The 20,458-nt window shown below is 30.7% G+C and overlaps 1 long non-coding RNA gene across 1 annotated transcript in view; it reads right to left on the reverse strand.

Moving 5' to 3' along the window:
• Positions 1-5,797: 5,797 nt before the first annotated feature.
• The window catches only part of LOC113382944, an 81,776-nt gene continuing 67,115 nt past the window's right edge, over positions 5,798-20,458 (reverse strand). Inside the window, exons 3-4 of the long non-coding RNA XR_003367704.1 lie at positions 17,627-17,663; positions 5,798-5,824 (exon numbers count right to left, since the gene is read on the reverse strand). This is a non-coding gene — a long non-coding RNA (uncharacterized LOC113382944). The remainder of the gene's footprint in view (positions 5,825-17,626; positions 17,664-20,458) is intronic.

Below are 20,458 nucleotides of genomic sequence, written 5' to 3' on the forward strand. Positions count from 1 at the left end.
CTTATAATTCCGCAGTCTAAAGTACAGTACTTCTTTTTCATTTATCATATTATGCATAAATTACCAACATCCTTATAGATTTATGAATTTTTAATGATCTTCATAACGCAGGATAAAATCTTTTGAACTGTATTATAAGAGAACGTATATAAACAAGACAAAAGTTTTTAATGACTTACGCTATATAACGAGATGATATTAGAAGTTTATCGTGCTTAAATGAATTCGCAAAATGAAAAGTCTGGGAAGATATATCCGATTAAACATTATAAAGGATATACATTTTATAAAGACATGAACATGTAAAAACTGTAGTACAAAACAAAAGAAAATATTAAGTATTCAATATAGGTTAGAGCTTCAAGGTCCTAGGGTAAAAAGGACCATCACCATCGATTTAAAATCATTCCAAGTATTGCTTGGAAATTTTCAACGGCAATATTTTAAAATAGAAGACAAAAAATGTATAACAAGCCATCACCCTGAATCAGGCAGTATTTATTTCATTGTTAGTTCTTAGTTCTAAGTACTGCTGTTTAGTTTATGATACTTGAATATCATTTATAGTTTCACGTTATTTAATTGCGATTTCTAAGTTAGATTCACCACCTTCTTCGAAAAACCTCTAAAACACTTATATGTGGTTGGGGGCCTTCAAAGATTTGGAGCCTTCTACACAGTTCGCATATATATTACATCAGAATGAAGTATCCTCGAGCGAGTATCATTATTTCGTCATTATTTCTTTCGGGATTTAATGCTCAAAATATCCGGATCTCCACTTAATGCACGCTCATCATCAGTACCCGTCAAAATTTTTTCCCATCGAAGTGCAACTCTGGTATTTTCGCCTCGAACATCATTTACCGAGCACATTTCAGCGGCGCGGCCACGCCTTGTCGACGATAATGTACCGTGAAAATATTCTTATCATCATCCCATCATCCCGACCGAAAGACGTTACTCGGCTGCTATGTAAGACATGGAACGCATGCCACCAGGGAAAAAGACCGATGCTTCTTAGAATTAGGACAAAATCTAGATATGAGTATTATATTTGAAGCAATTTATAACATAATTTTTAGCCCAAAATCTGGGCTGCGAGCTTGGTTGAACTCAGGCTCGTTTAAGGCAACTTCAACTATTATGAAAAAATCGCTGGTTCGAAACTTGTTTCCGAATTATGGTTCTTTTGGAATTTTTCTTAAAATGATCTATAAAACTAGAAATTTAAAGTGCACAATAGAAATTCAAATTCAAAAACTTCAAACTTTAGACCTGTGCTATTAGTACTACTAGGATTTTGGATGACTATGATGATGAATGCTACTCACGAATATGTAATTGAAACAGTATTCACCAGATAGTTTCTGATGTCAAATATCATTGATGAAGGATCATATATCCAAGGTAACGTTTAGTAAGAATAGATAAATTTTGTTAAAAAGAATCTCAAAAGAATATATGATTTGAACGAATATTTTACATATTACACAGTTTAGATTTGGTAGTGTGAACTTATAATATTCTTGTCACAAAAGAATTTTATCTTCATTAATAAATAATCCAAATAGTTTAGAGATGCTAAATTCTATGCTATATAATATAATCTATTATTCGTTGAAGAAGAATTCATTACCTAAGTATTGTATTTAATTATTCCAGAACGCCGTTCGATCGTAAGATTGCTCCAAATCCTCTTGGAATACATCCAAAATAACTTACGAGAAACTACTTAATGAAGCAAAATTACTGACACAGTTTTGCAAATGAACTAAGCATTTGCAATGATAAAGTTTGTATTGATTTCTGAGGAAATAGATATTTTAATATACTCATTTGAGCATTATCTTAATCAGATAATAGAAAGAAACACATTATTACATCTTACTTATTGAATTAGATTAGGTCGAAAAATAAAACAAAATGATTATATAAAGTGCTGTAAAAAGTATCATTCCATAAAATTGGAGTTATTTTGGTAAATATCTGATTACAGCCTAATCCAGTTTGGTGAGTTAAAATTTTGTGACCATATCTGCAGACATTAACTAATTACAAAAAAAAATCCTTTCATTTTTAGCGATTACATTTCATCCCTGAATTCACATCACCTAGTTTCGTAAAGAATTTTTTTTAGAATTTCCGAAGATGTTTAATGTAAAAAATATTGAAGTTTTGAAAATATTGATATTTTCTCACTCTTCTCATTAATTATTTAAGGCGATTGTTCAAGCATACCAGGAAGATCATGCAATTTGCCTTAAGGCAAATCATGCAAGTTACCACTTACACATAGTTTCTGATCTTTTATCACATCTGTATTTACAAAATATCGCATTTTTCGATCATAACTGATCAAAGTGTAATCCACAATTCAACACATCAGATTTAAGAGATTCTTTACAGTTCAACCCCTTGCACTCAATACGTATTACTTTAGTAAAAACCATTTAAAATATTATTGACCGATCCCGCCGCAAAATAGACCAATGTTATGGTAAGGTTATGTTAAGTTTCAGTTTTCATATAAAATGCTACTAAAAACTATCAAAATGCTTTGTATTTTCTGTGCTATCAGGCATGTTGCAAATAAAATGCAACTTCACTCACATGTTATCAAGCAATATCTCAAAGATGCAGACGATAAATTGAGTTTTTTATGTATGTGAGTAATCTAGGTCAGGTTTTCTATATAAAACGCCTGACTGCACCACATGGGAATTTGACAGTTTTTAGTACCACTTTATATGAAAACTGCTACATAACATAGCCTTGCCATAACATTAGTCTATTTTGAGGCAGTATCGGTTCCTTAATCTTAAAAAAATTGAAGATTTTTTCATTATCATCTGATCCCAGCCTAATCCAGCTCTATACACATCAGCTAGTGGAACGTTATGCTTGTAATGTATGTAAATGCGATGCATGATTGTCATTGCATATTTCTCGGCAGGAAAACCGAGTTTTTCATGGACGACGTTAGACGTCGTCACAGAGCGGATACGCGCCAGGAAAAAAACTGAAACTCCGTGAACTACATCATTTATAATAAAGAAACATCGAGTATAATGCCGGAACGATGGGAAAGCTTTTTTCGGGATGATGTGCAAACGGGACGTTAAGGAAATGCGGCATTTGTCTGCGATTCGCATTTCACTATTTGTACTAGAGACGGGTTTTGTAAAATGTATGAAAGATGAGGTGAATCGAAAGAGATTGATTGTTAAGTGGAATGAAAATCAGAAGTGAGACAGAAATATATGTTTAGTTTCATTATTTAGTTCAACCTGGTTTTTCATTATTTTGAAAGTTTTTGTAGAAAAAATGAACATAAAATCTTTGAGACCACGATTATTAGCAATTAGCACCGCTATACAAATATATATAGATATATATTATATTTGTATATTTATACAGGGTGTCCCAAAACTTAACGTCAAGCCGAAATGAAACGAGATCTTTTACCTTAACAGTCGAAAAATGAAATAATCTCAAATTGTTTGGAAATTATTAGCTTTTAAGGCAACCTAGAGCTTTGGTAAAATTATGACTATTTTTCTGCTGATGGGGTTAATTTTTATGAAATTCGTTTATAAAAACTTTGTAACCGTGAGTTACAATTCTAGGATCACAGTAAAAAATAACACAATTATATAATAAAATAGAATAATGAAAGTTAACAGGTTAACGATCTTCGCCACGACGAATCCATATATATATATATATATATATATATATATATATTTTTTTTTTGTGTATACATTATGATAGTTCTCACTTAGGTCCCACTTTTCCTTATCTCTCGTGAAAAATTCAAAGCATCTCCATAGCGTTTTCGCGAATTCGCGAACAACGCAAAGTAGGGTGGAAAACGTCTGAAAATAAACCGCGTGAACCGACTGCCTCAGGTTATTTATCTAACCGGGTTTATGAATGGGGTTAAAGTAAAGATAATCCCATGTAAGATGTAGAATTATGACTTGCACGGCTTTAACGATTCCTCTGAAGGAGATAAAATAACATATTAATTTCAATGAGCCATTTACGAGGTTTTATAACCGGGCGTCTAGGTAATTTACGTGAATTAGCACCGCTCATTGATGATTACGGAATAGTCGGGAATGTTTAATGTATCACTAAGGTAATAAATTTGAGATCATAGTCCACCTTTGCAGTTGGTCTTAAAATTTTAGAAGATCGAAATAAATAAAAATGGTTTTATTGACGTATTTCCGTTATTTGGGGAACCCAGTACATTATATATATACGAGGTGTGTTCAAAAAGTACCCGGAATTACTAATAATTAAATTTCGCGGGTCTGGAGTGTCTGATTGTCAAAAAATTTTTTTATTGTGTTGGTATACATGCCCCTAAAGTATGATGAAATTTTCAGCTATATTCACTGTTTACTTTGTCTGTGGTAGTCGCTAAGGTTCGACGTGTTTTTCTGAGCTCGGCGATTTTTACAATGGAAGAATTGAAAAGTCAAAGAATTTGTATTAAATTTTGCGTAAAAAATGAAATAAAGTGTTGCAAAGTGCAAAAATTCACCAGATATGGCTCCGTGTGACTTTTTCCTATTCCCAAAGTTGAAGAGACCCATGAAAGGACGGCGGTTTTCCTCGATTGAAGAAAATCGCTGAGAGTGCTCAAGGACATATCAAAAAGTGAATATCAAGGGTGCTTCGAAAATTGGAAAAAACGCTGGCATAAGTGTATTATATCTGGGGGGGACTACTTTGAAGGGGACCACATTAATGTAGACGAATAAATAAATATTTTTTTGAAAAAAACGAAAATTCCGGGTACTTTTTGAACAGACCTCGTATATATATATATATATATATATATATATATATATATAAATATGCATTGCATAATAATTTATATATCATGGTATACTATAATTCATTATTAATATTTCAACGTAATAAATTTCCTCGATAGATACATCAAAGAAACCATCGTTTTTCCCGAATTTCCTTACAATCAGCCGATAAAAAACTATCTTTTCTAACAATGGAAATTTCCTATTCAATATTTCCGGCTTCAGTTTGGGCTTTGAATTCAAGTAAAAAAGTCAGTATGTAGGTTCTCATATCCGAGATTTGCGCATACGTCCTTTATAGTTTTCCACGGTCAAAATTCAACGGACTGCACAGTCGAGATTGGAATAAAGAAAATCTGAGTTATGATACTTGGATCGGATCCAAGTTCTGGATATTTTATAGTTTGATACATATACGGAATCAGAATATACATGGCCATGGGATGTGGAAGATATTTGATCATGTTTTTGATGACATCCGTAGAACATCATTCATGAACAAATTATGGATAATATTGTATTTAACAGCAATAAGGTCACTACAAATAGTATTGTTTTTTTTTCAAATTTCACAAACGTAATAAAACAATCGAAATCGAGAAAAAGCAATCAAAATATGAAAATGTACTACGATTCTCTTAACAGATCCAATTTTTAAAGAAATTTTATATTCTTAAAGTTTGACAAAATTTATTTGATCATGTACTTGACGACTTTCAGATTTATGTTATTCCAGAGCAAATTTATGATGTTAAACGAGAAAATTTTTGAATAAAAGAATATATTGACTAAGTTGTATAATTCAGTAGTGTTGGACACAAATTTTGATAATGATATTAAAGCTTATTTCAAGCTATTTACCAGAAATACTAAATGTTTATCTCAAAGTTTCTCGTTTAGCATAATAAAATATTCAAAAAAAAATTATAAATGATTAAAAATACTAAAATTAAAACTTACCAAATGAGAAGGGCAGTGTTGACAACGATCATCTGCAAAAAAAAAATATTAGATAATATTTTTCTATCTTATTTGAAACACATATACATATAAATTGATTTGATTTTTATATTTTTTTAATTTCACTTGAATCTATTTATCCTATTTTATACCAAAAATTGTATATTTATCGATACAAAACTTATTTCAAAATAAAACTTAATTTAAAATAAATAGTTTTTCCCAGCAACATTTTCTATACGTTTCATTTAATTCATAAGGTCGCTCATTATGGAAAATATTATATAAAAATGTAATATATTTTGATAAAAAATATTGAATGCGTTGTGCATTAATATATTTAAAACGTAATATATTATATATATAATTTATTTTAAAATATTGAAGCTTTAATAAAAGCTCAACAATACCGCAACGATCATTTTTATCTCGAGAAAACTTTCTCTCTCGCCCAACTAGTTTGTTTCTTCTGTTTTTCAATTTGGTCAGATTAGTTTTCTTCGACGTCTCGTTCAAGTTCTTTCAAGAGTGGCCATTTATTGCGACTTATAAAGTCGTTAAGGCAACATCAAATAAAAACATTAACGACAATATAAGCTCTTTAGTTTCGCCAAACTCATAATATCGAGATTTATACGCCATACAGAATATTCAACTTTATTCATACACTATTTCCACTGGAAAACTTATGCAATAATATGTAACAAAAGGAAAAGAGGGGCTTAGAACGAAACTAAGTGGTTGCTTGGGATATGAGAATATGTTTCTCATTTTTCTTATATCAAGTGCTTCCTTTACCCCAACTGTGTTATATAACGGTACAATATTACTCAGCGCCTTGGGAAAAATTCACACGAACGATTCGAATCGGGACAGATTCTGGACAAAGAAACATATCAAAATTAATAATATTTATTTAGGTAAATACATATTTTGTAAGATTCGCCTGAGCTGTCAATCTGATAAAATAATAAGCAATTGCCTTAAACTTCGTGGTACAGACCATTCGACTTTGTACAGCCAAATAATTGACCTCTGAAGCGTAAAGATATGCAAAAATTTTCATTTTTGGTTTTAGGACGATTACTATAACTTACCCTAAGGAAAGAAAAATAATTTGAATGCTATAGCATTTGTGACATTCTGCATCACAATGAAAATGAATGCACATTAATTAAGTTTCAGTTGTTTCAGCTCTACCTAGTAGCTTAATTTCTGTTACAGGTTTTCTGTCTTGATGTGTGCAAAGTTCCTTAGTTCATCTGATTCTCGCATATGAATTTCGCTGAATAGTTTCTACATGCATACGCCAGACAAGTGCTTTTTATCCCATATTACATTTCGTGAAGATTCTCGTAAAGGGTTACGTACGTTCCGGACAAAAAATTAATACTTCAGAGCCCGGAGTGGCTACGTTCTGCGAATCCGGGGAGATGCGCAAGGCGCAATATAAAACATGTATACATGCCTTATTATGCATGCAAAATTGTAAAGAAAACTTAGATATCAGCATGCTTCATAAAAATTGTTGGTCTACCTAATCTAACCTATAATCTATCTCCAATTTTCACCTTACATCAAATTAAATAAATTGGTAGTAACTACATATAATGAAAACCAAAGAAGCAGCAAAAATAATTATGTTACAAGCAACCAAAATATCGATCAAAAAGATATGTTGCTGTTTTTATTATGTTCATTTCCGCAAGTTTAAAACTTTTTTCCATGTTTCTGTTTTATCTCTCTTAGTAATCGGCGTACTCTACTGTCGTAAAACATGTCCAATGTATAAATCAAATAAATTACCATAGAATTTTCATGCAAAAGATAGACTTGAACTGATAAGAAAACGCACCCTATAATTACTTCTTGCGAACGAATAAATTTTAATATATCGCTGCTTCAATTCGATAATGAAGCAGAAGTGTAAAATATGGTGACTTAACTAAATAAAAAAATAATGCTTATATATTGTTATCATAATTATAATAATATAGAGACAGCAAAGCAAACAATAAATAGTAGCTTCTTTATAATGTAGAATTATAGAAGCTCATCGAAATACACAAATTATCAATTGTTCCTTTGATTTGTTGCAACTCAGACTTATAATAAAATATTTATAGTTTGATAATTAATGCTTACCCATTTTGATTTTGTTTTAGAACTGGGAACTATGGTGAAAACATTATTCATGTTTTTATAATTAATTTTTACTTAGTTGACTTACTTATTATATCAATTAAAAATACATACTTTTTACATCCAAAAATTCCATTTTCACCGCATTTGATGTAATTTACCCCGGTTCCCCGACCACTGATTTACAACATCTATCTATACCCATGAAACAATCAAATATATTCCAAACTCAACAAACCATCCAGTGTAGTATCAAATTACGTTCCACGTGAAGCATATGATACGATGACTTTGCGAATGAGATTTCCTCCTACAAGAGACCACAGGTCGCGCGAGGCTTATTGCTCGCTCGAGGATCAACTAAAGCGCCCGGAGCGCCCGGAGCACCCGGAGCGGCCACGGTCGACAAGTGGTCGTCGGCCAGTAATTGAATCAGTCCGGTAGCCGTGAATCGCAACCGGAATGGGTTGCTCCGGTTGCGCCGGTTACCCCAACCGGCCAGATTGCATGCGACCGGAGCGGCGCGTGCACTCATTACTGAGAAATGAGCTACTCATTGTTCAAGTTGACTTGGGAAGGATTTTTTGTTAAATGAAATCTCAGAGCACTGAATGGGGTTAAAGGATTTCATTTTGTTGTGTCACTAACGTTTGGCTGTGACTTAGGACTTGGTTTTTTGTCTTAGTACGTTTTAAAAATGACACAATATTTACCCCCGATGAGTCCATAGCAACTTTCAAGGGGTCCACGGCAGGAAAAACAAAATTTGGGGGTCCATGAAATAAAAATGGGGGTCCAGGCATATTTAGAAATGAACCAAAAAGTAAAGGAAAACATTATATATGAATCGCAAAGTATAGTAACAATGTGTGTTAAGTTTCATCAAAATCGCAACATGTATTTTTGAGAACATACCATCTGTTTAAATATTAGTATTGAGCGCGAAGCGAGCCACCCATCAACCTTGCATATCTCAGAAACTATTGAATGTTTCAACTTTAAATTTCTGTCATATATTTAGTAAAGTGTTGTAACAATGTATGTCAAGTTTTATCATAATCGAATTATGCATTTTTGAAAACGTACAATCTGTTTCAATACTAGTATTGAGAGCGAAGCGAGCCACCATTCGACCTCGCATTTCTCAGAAACTATTGAATGTTCCAACTTTAAATTTTTGTCAAATGTTAAGTAAAGTGTATTAACAATGTGTGTCCAGTTTCATCACAATCAAATTATGCATTTTTGAAAACATACAATCTGTTTCAATACTAGTATTGAGAGCGAAGCGAGCCAGCCACTCATCAACCTCGCAAATCTCAAAGACTATTGAATGTTCCAACATGAAATTTTGGTCCCAATCTTGTTAAAGTATAGTAACAATGTGTGTCAAGTTTCATCAAAATCGAATTATGCATTTTTGAGAACACACCATCTTAGGATGGTTGGAGGAATAGTTCAACCATGAATTCAAAGTAGTTTTGTGGGCTGATTTATTATTTATAAAAAACATCGCAAGGGGTCCACGGCACAAACAAGTTTGGGAACCTATGTTCTAAATCATCATTGCTCTTATACAGTTGTTTCCCGAATAATAAGTTATGATCATAGGTTGTATCTATGATGCTTCTAATTTATGTGAAGAATTATTTTCTTAACCATTCTTTACCAGAAATTAAATTATTAACAAAAATTGTGGCAGCAACTGTCCTACCTTGCCATATATTATTTTATAAACTTTATTTTCAAAACAAAAGTCAAACTCAATGATAAGCAAATGATGCAAACTAAATGCAATCATGTGGTGTAATTTTATCCTCATTCAAGTTTCAACCCTGCATTCAATTAATTTCTTTCCCTTTCTCTACAAATCCGAACACGAAATCTCTTACATGATTGTATACAACCAACACTGCAGTATTGCATCGGAGTACAGCGTTAGTAAGTCGAAGTAAAGTAAACGGATTCGACATTCTATGAATAAATAACCAATGAGTAGTAAGGCCACGCCAGTATCGGCAAGGAAAGCATCGTCCAAGTACGGCAATCTACCAAGGCGAAAAAGTTTCCAGCATTTTCCGCGTTGCCGGAGTCTGTCGCCGACAGACGACTACTATTCAAACAACGTTCACAGTTTTCTATCAAAGAAAACGGATACCGAGGTCCGAGATGTAAAGTCAATCTATAGTCGCCGACGAATTTATTGGAAATCGTGGAAAATTTCACGATTTTATAACGTTCTAGTTATAACAGACTTGGGTGTTCATGTTCCACAAATATGCGACGAAACTAATTAGACTTTAATATTTATGATATATTTTTGAGGTTAAATGGAAATATGATGCGATTGAAACGTTAATTTATTTATTTATCTTTTATTCTAAAACAAAATACAAATATCCTTTTTGCAATAAGTGTGTACTTATAATTAAAAACATTTTTAACATCCTGTGCACTGTAATGCATCAGAGACAATTCAAAAAACGAACATAGTTTTCTGTAAAAAGCAGACATATTGAATGATACATTCAAAAATCATGGAAAAGTTCACGATTTTACTGAAGGTCATAGTTGTTACTGGAAGCAGGTATATCAGAACACTATTTTTAGACAAAATCTTTTTAAAAGGGCGAAGATATATCGAGAACTTCAATACAGAAAATATCCGCCTACACATTCTTATACATACCCGTATTTATTTCTATTATATAATAATTTTATAAATCTATTTCTGTAATATAATTCACATGATCTTCATAGTTCTACAATCAAAAAGAATTATATACGAAGAGTTTTGTATGTTAAAATATTAGTATGCCTAGATTGTTCATATAGATATATTTATTATTATGCTTAGATGTTGTTATCCTATAGTTCAATTGAAAAAGTTATAATAACGTAACTGCTTTTACAAACATTATTTTGCAAAACAATAAGTTTGTAAGAAAATTAATAAACTTTGCTATTGGATCGTTCTAACATTACAATAGATGTACTGATCCGAAGCCAATACTTTCTTGGAGTTTTTGTTTCCGAAGTTTATTGAAAGGAAGACGGAACAAATGGGTTATGGATTGTCCAAATACAAATGCATATATAACTCATATACATATATTACACACATATACATATATATATATTGAATGGTAGAGTCTTGGATTTGTGTATATTTTTTGTAGAGTTTCGAACAAGAATCCAAAAATAATACAAAATAAAAAAACAAGAAAAGTTTTTAATAAACAATTTCTTTATTTAATTATTTGTTTACTGTCAACGTTTCGGAACTAGGTACGTTCCATCTTCAGGACATCTGTCAAGAAACATGATCTTGATAAGATTTAAGCAAACAATATGTTTAAGAATATTAAGAAAATAGATTTTTCTTAAATAATAAATTAATTGTAACAAATAATAATGTACAGAAATATGATAATATGATCAAAATGAAAATGATAAAAATAAATGAGTGGATTATTAGAACAGGATATTAAAAATGATAGAAATTTTTTGAAAGTTATGGAAAAATTTTTTAAGAAAGGATTAATGATAAAATTGAATTAATTACCTGTATGTTTGAATATACGTTAGCACTTTTTCACTAAACAAGAATTTTTGACAAAAAATTTTGACATTTTTTGTCAAAAATTCTTGTTTAGTGAAAAAGTGCTAACGTATATTCAAACATACAGGTAATTAATTCAATTTTATCATTAATCCTTTCTTAAAAAATTTTTCCATAACTTTCAAAAAATTTCTATCATTTTTAATATCCTGTTCTAATAATCCACTCATTTATTTTTATCATTTTCATTTTGATCATATTATCATATTTCTGTACATTATTATTTGTTACAATTAATTTATTATTTAAGAAAAATCTATTTTCTTAATATTCTTAAACATATTGTTTGCTTAAATCTTATCAAGATCATGTTTCTTGACAGATGTCCTGAAGATGGAACGTACCTAGTTCCGAAACGTTGACAGTAAACAAATAATTAAATAAAGAAATTGTTTATTAAAAACTTTTCTTGTTTTTTTATTTTGTATTATTTTTGGATTCTTGTTCGAAACTCTACAAAATATATATATATATATATATATATATATATATATTTGTAATATTTTTGCAGCCCAACCGTCGAATTAAAAAAAGATTAAATAACAAAATTATTTATTCCATTGAACGTTTCGACACTTGATGTGTGTCATCATTCAGTAGCCTAAGAAAACATAACATAAATACACAGTTGATGATAAATATAAATATATAAAAGCAGGAAATTATACATACCAAACCAAGCAAAATAACAGAAAAAATTAATTCTGATGTAAAATTGATTGAACACTAAATTTGTGTAAAATAATAAAATACTATTATATTAACAAAAGAGAAATAGAAGGAGCACATATTGCCCTCCTATATTTAATGTTATTGATAGCATTGCATTGTGGACACTGATCAAGGTTACAACGCAGTGTAGTCAACACGTGTAATGAAGGAGTAGGAGAGACTTGTGAGCAACGAAAGCGGAAAGAAACACAGAGAAGAAATAAAACGAACTAACTATATATATATATATATATATATATATATATATATATCTGTTCTGCTATTAATTAAGTTTGTGTACTATTATTAGTAATTATAAACCTACATATACAATTTATAAAATTAAATAAGAAGCTTTGTAATTGATTTTATGCTCACCATTTTCAAATAATTTATACATAAAACACGTCATGTAATTAGTATATATATACATATATATATATATATATATATATATATTTATTATATAAGATGGCAAGCGAGATCCGCGTCCTGCAATATTAACTTTTTTCCCCGAGTTTTCAACGAAGTGAAATCTCAACTTTTATTTACTCGGGCTGCTCTTCTTATTGCTTCCTGCATGTACCTTCCGCTGTTCGTTTCGTTTTCCGCGTTTTCTGTTTGCATACACTTCTGCTGCATAGGTTTAAGTTCGAAGAAGGAAAGCTGAATTATATTTATTGTACTTCGATCATAATTTAGTACATCCACTCTAAGAAAATCGTATGCCGTGAAAATAAGATTCATAAAATCCGTGGAAAAAAAATTGGATTTGAAAAACGAATCTATACATTGAACATATGATATTTGAAAATAATGTTTACCTCCAATATTTTTCTTTTTTATGTTTTCATTAATAGTGATCGCTTAAAGTACAAGATACGTCAAATCTGTACCCACAATTAGAATGAACCTGTGGACCAATTCTCGAATAAGATATCAATGTTCATCTCCCATATGATAATATAAATTGTTTTAAATAATAATATGTTAAATTCTTGATATTCTTGGTATACATATTTTACTCTGACACATCATGTCATCTTGACTAGCAAAAGGGCATACTCTTAAGAGCATTTATCTAATTATTTTATACTGCCAACAGCTCAAAAACTAACCTCCAAATAGCACGAGATCTGAAGATTGATCAATAATAATAAATATTGGAAGAAAATACAAGAAAATGTCTGTACGTGTTAATAAATTTAGGACCAGTTTGGCGGATATGACAAAATCTCCGATACAACTCCGTGAGAGGAGTTATATTCTCGAATATAACTCACTCCGGAGTTAACCAATTTTACTATATAGCATACTTGATAAATACATTGAAGATCAATAACATTTCATAGACCACCATAAAAGTTTCGAAACTTTATTCTATTCATATCCAAGTTTCTTCCAAGGGCTGAGTCATGTAATCTATTCAGCTCGAAATCGGCTTCGAGTTCGCACATCGCAATTGCATTTAACAGTGAGGCGAGACAACAAATTGTTCTAAGTTATTTCTTTGAACAACTAAAACGCTTTATATATATAGTCTTTAGTATATCTCAAGTGTTATGTGACTCTCAATAGCATAAGCAAATTGAATGCTTTGTTTACTACAAATTACACGGAAACTTTGTCGTTGCAGGATCGACAAGGACGTAGAAGACAAGTTGTTCCTTCACACGCCTATCAGGAACAGTAATTTTGCAAACACTTTTTTATGTTAACTTCATGTATTGGTACTTTCATGACTTCGTGGATCAAAAAACTTTGGTTCTGTTACTGGAACTTTTAAAAAAGTTCTGCTCATTAAAGCTTGTATGTAAGTAAGCCCCAAAGTTCAATAAACGTATCTGGTTCCATTTAGAAGTATAGTGAATTCTAATAAAACACAATTATTACTCGTCCAGCAATTTGCCTCAAGACACGATGAAATACACTACTAGTTTGTATTTAATTTCATTCAATCTAATTTTCTGAATCTTCCCGAATATCACCCCAAAATCGAAGCAAAACAAATTTGCGATGCTCAAATGTTTATTTGCTTTCAAAACCGAGTCCTAATATAATTACAGTGCCATACCTTGGTATATAATTTACCGTTTTGAAATGCGGGTTAGTGGTAAGACTATTTAAAGGAGTTGCCAAAGACGAAACGGCGCCTTCTTCTTATTAGGTATCACATTAATAATTCTTTGTGAAATTTACACGAAAGCGAATGTAATGGGATTAAATATCGCGTCCTTGTATACATTAAAACCAAAGGACTCGCTCTGCTACGAGAGCTTTTGATCCTGAATGATATTAAAATCAAAAGCGTTGCAATGCTTTAGTGAACTTCTATGCAGCTTTCGGAATTCCGATAGTGAATGTATAGATTATTGTGCGAGGGAATTTTGGATATTAATTGTAGAAGAAATCCTTTGATATAAAGTATTAATCATCACGTGTCTTAGGAATAGAGGAGTGATAGATATGTTTAATGCCATGTAACTTTTCAAAAATATATCTCCATCGCAATAAATTAAATATTCACGAGTAAAATAATTAATAACAAAAGCAAAACTTTCCATAATTTTGATTGTTTACCAGTTCAGTTATTCTAACTCACTTAACTAAAGCCCTGTCTTTAAAAATTATTGAGCTTTTGAATTAAATTGAAAAAATCATTAATATTGATGTATATTACATTTACTATTTCTCATATTATGTAGAATCAACATCAACAAGGAATTTTCAGCAGTAAACAAGGCAAAGTGGAACGCATTTCTTAAAAATCTATGCTGATTGGGGTATTTCACTCGCTGATACTTCTAATACAGTTCAACGGAAAACCTACATATGCTATTCGCAACTATAATAGCTACATGTAACAAAACTCGGAATTATAAGTTAGAATTGAAAAAATATGATTTGGTACAAATATGTTCATATTTACTGATACGAATAAATTTTAATAATCATAATAAATTGAACATTAACGAATAATATAGTTATTTACATAACATCAACGCATTTTGAATAACACCAATATATTATTTTTCATCAAAAACGTTGTATAATTTTGATGGTTTCCCAGTCAAATTATGCTAACTCAATTATACAGTCTAATTATTGTATTTTCTAAAACATCAAATGCTAATTATGGTAGCCGATGATGGTTACATTGGCGTGAAAGCAGAACCTTTCAAATGACTAAAGAGTATATGATTCAATTTCATTGTGTGTAATCATCATTGTGTGTAAAGTTCGAAATTTGTAGTAATTACTGTATATTTATTAATCTGTATAATTAAACACAGTTAGAATTAACACCTACATTAAATGGGTGAGGTTTTATTTACCGCAAAACTGTTATACGATTTTGAAACGCGAAATTCACCATATATAATTAAATTATGAAGTAAATTTTGAACTTTGTAACAAATATTATATTTAACATCATTGGACTCTCTTTTTGTAGTAGAAAATGACCTAGCTTGCTTCTACTATATGCTAAGTCCTGCCGATATTCTAACGACATCCTCTCGTCGCAAATTTCCTTTGGCTGAAGTAAAATTAATTTTCTTTTCGACGAAGATAAGTATTTGATGTAACCTCCTCGGCAACCATTCCTGCTGGTCTTAATGTGGATAAATGCTAAGTGACAATGATTGATAACCGATAGAGAAAGACTGACGCGCCAGTCAGATTGATGTACCAGGAGACGTCGCATCGGATAATGTTTTATCATCTTAGGGCTTAACGATAAGTTTGAGGATAACGTTTTATCTTGGACTTATGTGGGTGCCAGTTTTAAATTTGAGGATATATTGATTATGGAGAAATACGTAATTATTTCCGGGTACAAGATAATTGATTGTACTCCGCGTTCCAGGTATGACATCATCCCAGAAATGGATTAGGAGCAGTTTGGATTAGGAGCAGTTCACTGGCAATGAGAATTTGTCATACTAGATTCAAGTAGAATTAACAAATTAAAATATTTCAATAACTTTGACGAGTATATTCGTCATGCCTATAAAGCAGTAACCATTTGCTATTTGAATTAAAATTTTTAAAAAGAACGTCCAAACAAGCGTTAAGTAGATCAATGTATTTTAAAGGAAATCTGATTATTTTTTGTGATCACTATCAATCCTGAAACAATTAATATCAAAGTCAACTTTCAAATTCTCCGCATTCCAAAATAATTGAAGTAGTTCCAAAGAACCAACTCCTTCATCTTCCTCTGATTATAATTTATAGCCACAGTAATTAAAATATAATCGCGCCAAGCATATTCGTGTATTCTTCTACATTATGTCGGGCAATAAATTTAATAAAACGATCACGGAAGTGCTGAAGTAGTTCAAGTAGAGCTTAAATGAAATTTCTGAGTGAAATGCAAATAAATTACCCACCCATTTGTAATTGAGTTGAGTAAGTTAATAAGTAGTCGAGTTAACATCTAGACCACAGTTGGCTATTTGCAACAATAGTACGTCTGCGTTTAATTTTTAATTTAATTGGAGAAGAAACAGGATTAAGGCCTTTGGGAGTAAATTGTGAAACTGACTGAATTGCATTTTAGGCCGAACACTTAAAATTAACGAAAAGGCAAATTTTTGCAGAAATCGAGCGAAATGGTACACAATCCAGAATTGAAATATCGTTTTGACACTATAATAACCCATTTCATACATACGTACATATATTGTAATTTTTCTGATTTCGCTACCAAATTTGCTGCTATTTCATACGATATAATATGTCTCGACATACAGATATAGGAATGAATTGAACTTTTCTGTAAAATAGTGCCACTTGTGTATTACTTATTCATGACACACTAAATTACAAAGCTCTGTCATGTTAATATTTCAAATTACCAAATTCATTCTCTCTATTATCCACTACCAAACCGTATCTTCAAAGCACAGTATACAATTTGCAAGAAAAAATTCCAAATATATTACTATTTCAGAGTCGTTTTAATAAAATTGTTTGCATTTAAAGCGAAAAATAAGAGATAGAGCATGCTCAAAGCTTTATTGCGAAAGTTCAATTACACTTTCTGAGTTATATATCCAAGTTATAAATAGAGTCGACATTTTTCCCAAGCAAAATGAGTTTTTGTCATTAAACTTTTTGTTGTTTGTGAGAGCTGTCTAATCAACGGAACATTTTCAGTCAGATTAAGCAGGTTATAAATATAAATTGTTCTCCTAATTGAAAACTTTATTTATAAATTGAATTAGATAAAACGAAAAAAAATGTTCTTGCTATTAATGAGAGTATTATTAAATTAAAAACATTTTCGGCGCAAAACTTTTTCGTGAACTTTGATATTTCGTTTATAATCTTTTGTAATTAGTTGTGTACTCACCGTCTCTTTGATGTCTGTCCAGATTATTTGTATTTTTCTGAAACAAAACAAAAAATAAATTAGATGTTTTTGGAAAAAATATTCCATACAAGGCTATTATAATATATATATATATATATATATATATATATATATACTCGTATATATATATATATATATATATATATATATATAACTGAGGCGGTCAGGTATACAGTATACTTGATGAAAAATGTTGATTAATATGTCACTTATTATTTTTATGTTTTGATTTTTATCACAATTGCTTTTCATATACATTTCATAAAGATTATACGGTTAATGTGATTCTGAATAAATAAATTAACTTAAACTTAAACGTAAAATATATTTACAGAAAATGACCTGAATTAAAATCAGTTAGTAGTATATTTTAAAACTTGTATTCATCATATTTTTGCGGAAATGTAACTAAAATCAAAATCGGACAAAAAGTTCGCCAGAACAACATTTCATTATGAATGAGAGTTTTCGAGCTTTCGTGCTTTTTCACGGACGCGCTCTAATAAATACGAGCGGCAAACGCAACGGACGCAGCGGCAATAATAAGCATAAATTGCAAGCAGCAGCATCCGCCTGAACTGTCGTCACTGACCCGGGCTATAAATTAGGTAGTTTATCACTGTGCTCCGAAATAAAAGTTTGAATTTATTCAAAACAATAATAAATTTAGAAAATTAACAGCATATTACACGCATGTTATGAAATATACAAGCACAAGTTATGAAATATACTTTAGTAATGACAAAAATGCTTCTTTAAAAGAATTGTTTTAGAATGAAATTAATTTTTTCTTGGATTATTTTTGAAAATAAATAATGTGTGATATCAAATCCTACTTCAATTTCTATAGAAAGTAAGAAAATAATTACCAAATAATTAGTGCTATTGCAAAAAATATAAAAACAGTTGAGTATCCCTTTTGGATTTAGCCTAAATATTTATATTGTTGTAAAACGTTCAGATTTTTTTTACATATGTTTTATCCAATTGTGAAAAGTATAATCATAAATTATTATACTCGCACATTGAAGATGACCGACATAAAAATGCAAATTGCAAATAAGCGCTGACCAAGAATCATAACGGCTGACCACTGGGCTTCCACCGGCCTACTAATGAAGTACGCGCAGTAGTCTCAGAGCAGAATTTGAAAAAGAAAACAGAATTTGAACAGAATTTGAATAGAATTTTTTTTAAAATAAAATCACAATGAATAGTACTTTCGGCCGCCTTCAAAGAGTTTGAAAACTAGAAGAGGGTATTGTGGGATCAGAGTCAGCCTTGATTAGGCATCAGAAAGAAACAATATAGTCATGACAATTACGTTTTTCAAAATCGATAAGATTTTTTTAATTTTTTTTTTCATTTGTAAGGAGTCTCTTTATAAATTAATATACATTTAAAATAAAACCAAATTTTGAACTCAAATCAAGCGAAAATTTAAAAAAAGTATCAGGTTGAACTGTGGAGATCTCAATGAAATTACACGTGTATTTATACGAAAAGTTTCTGAATCTCTTTTCTAAATCAAATATTTACTTGTACCAGCATAAATATATGTTTTGAAAACGCAAACCGTGAAAAATATAAAAAATTGAATTAAAAACTGACTTTTGTTACCACAGAATTTATGCCCGACGCTTTCGCGTCCGTATTCAAAGGGATGTTTGTATCATTGTCAGCGATTCGTGGTTTTGCTTTATGTTAATGAGCGAGTATTGTGGTCTTGATAAAATTATACATAAATTACAAATGCTTTAAATATATAGAAATGAATAAATCAAAAATTAATAAAAATGTAATATGAATATACATATATATTTGTGATCTCAGAGACTCAAAAAACTGGTTGTCGATAAAAAAAAATTGATTTATCTTAGCATAATAGAAATTTCTGCACATATCATTTATGAGAATGTAATTCAAAAATCAAAATAATAAACTGCTTAGCAAATGAATGAAGAAAACAAGTCCAATGAATATAGTTTAGGTTGTTCAGAAGTCATATAGTCTATTATTGTGAATTACGATAAGCAAATGAAGGATAAGAAGAAAACCAATTGTATGTCTCCATAAAATTCACAAAAATGGCTGCACAAAATTAAGATCCACGATTGTGCTTCCAATTTATTTCAATTTCCTTATTTCTAGAAGGTCATTTAAATTTCTCATCCGAGTGGTGGTACAAAACCGCTCGTTCTTGGCCTCGCCATTCACGTCAAAGACATAAGAGGCGAGTTAACCGGAATGCCACAAACACTGCAGTTCGCATTTAATGACAATCCGTGCAAAGTTATTATGATGCAACTTTCTGTAGACTCGACTCTGATGGCTTAATTGAATGTACAAGCGGATTTTATGATTATGTACGTGCAAGTTTATGAACTGCTTCAAACAGTAATAAAGCACTCGTCTAACTGTGATTTTCATCAAAGTAATTGCCGATTATGAAGCACCTATGGTAATGGTTAATAGAAATTGTAATTCATTCGTGATGGTAAAAAATAGAAAGTGTAAGTTTATTTAAGAAAAAAAACATTTGAGACGAAAAACCAAATCTCATGTTGTCCATGAGTTGCGAGTGATATCGACGTGACATCGACAACACGTGACATCGGCAACAGGAGTTAACTGTGAGTTGGATGTTGCTTTTGAGGACATAAAAAAAACAAAAACAGAATATCTATTCATGGCGTTTTCTAATTTTGTAATATTAAGCAGTTTTATACTTGTATATAAATTCTATCTATAATTAATACTTTTCCAATTTTTGTTTATCATGCAAGTGATATCTAGAATATATCCAATCAA

The sequence above is a fragment of the Ctenocephalides felis genome, unplaced genomic scaffold, assembly GCF_003426905.1.
Source record: "Ctenocephalides felis isolate EL2017-DRISC unplaced genomic scaffold, ASM342690v1 CF-g0.4_SCAFFOLD_03570, whole genome shotgun sequence".
NCBI lineage: Eukaryota > Metazoa > Arthropoda > Insecta > Siphonaptera > Pulicidae > Ctenocephalides > Ctenocephalides felis.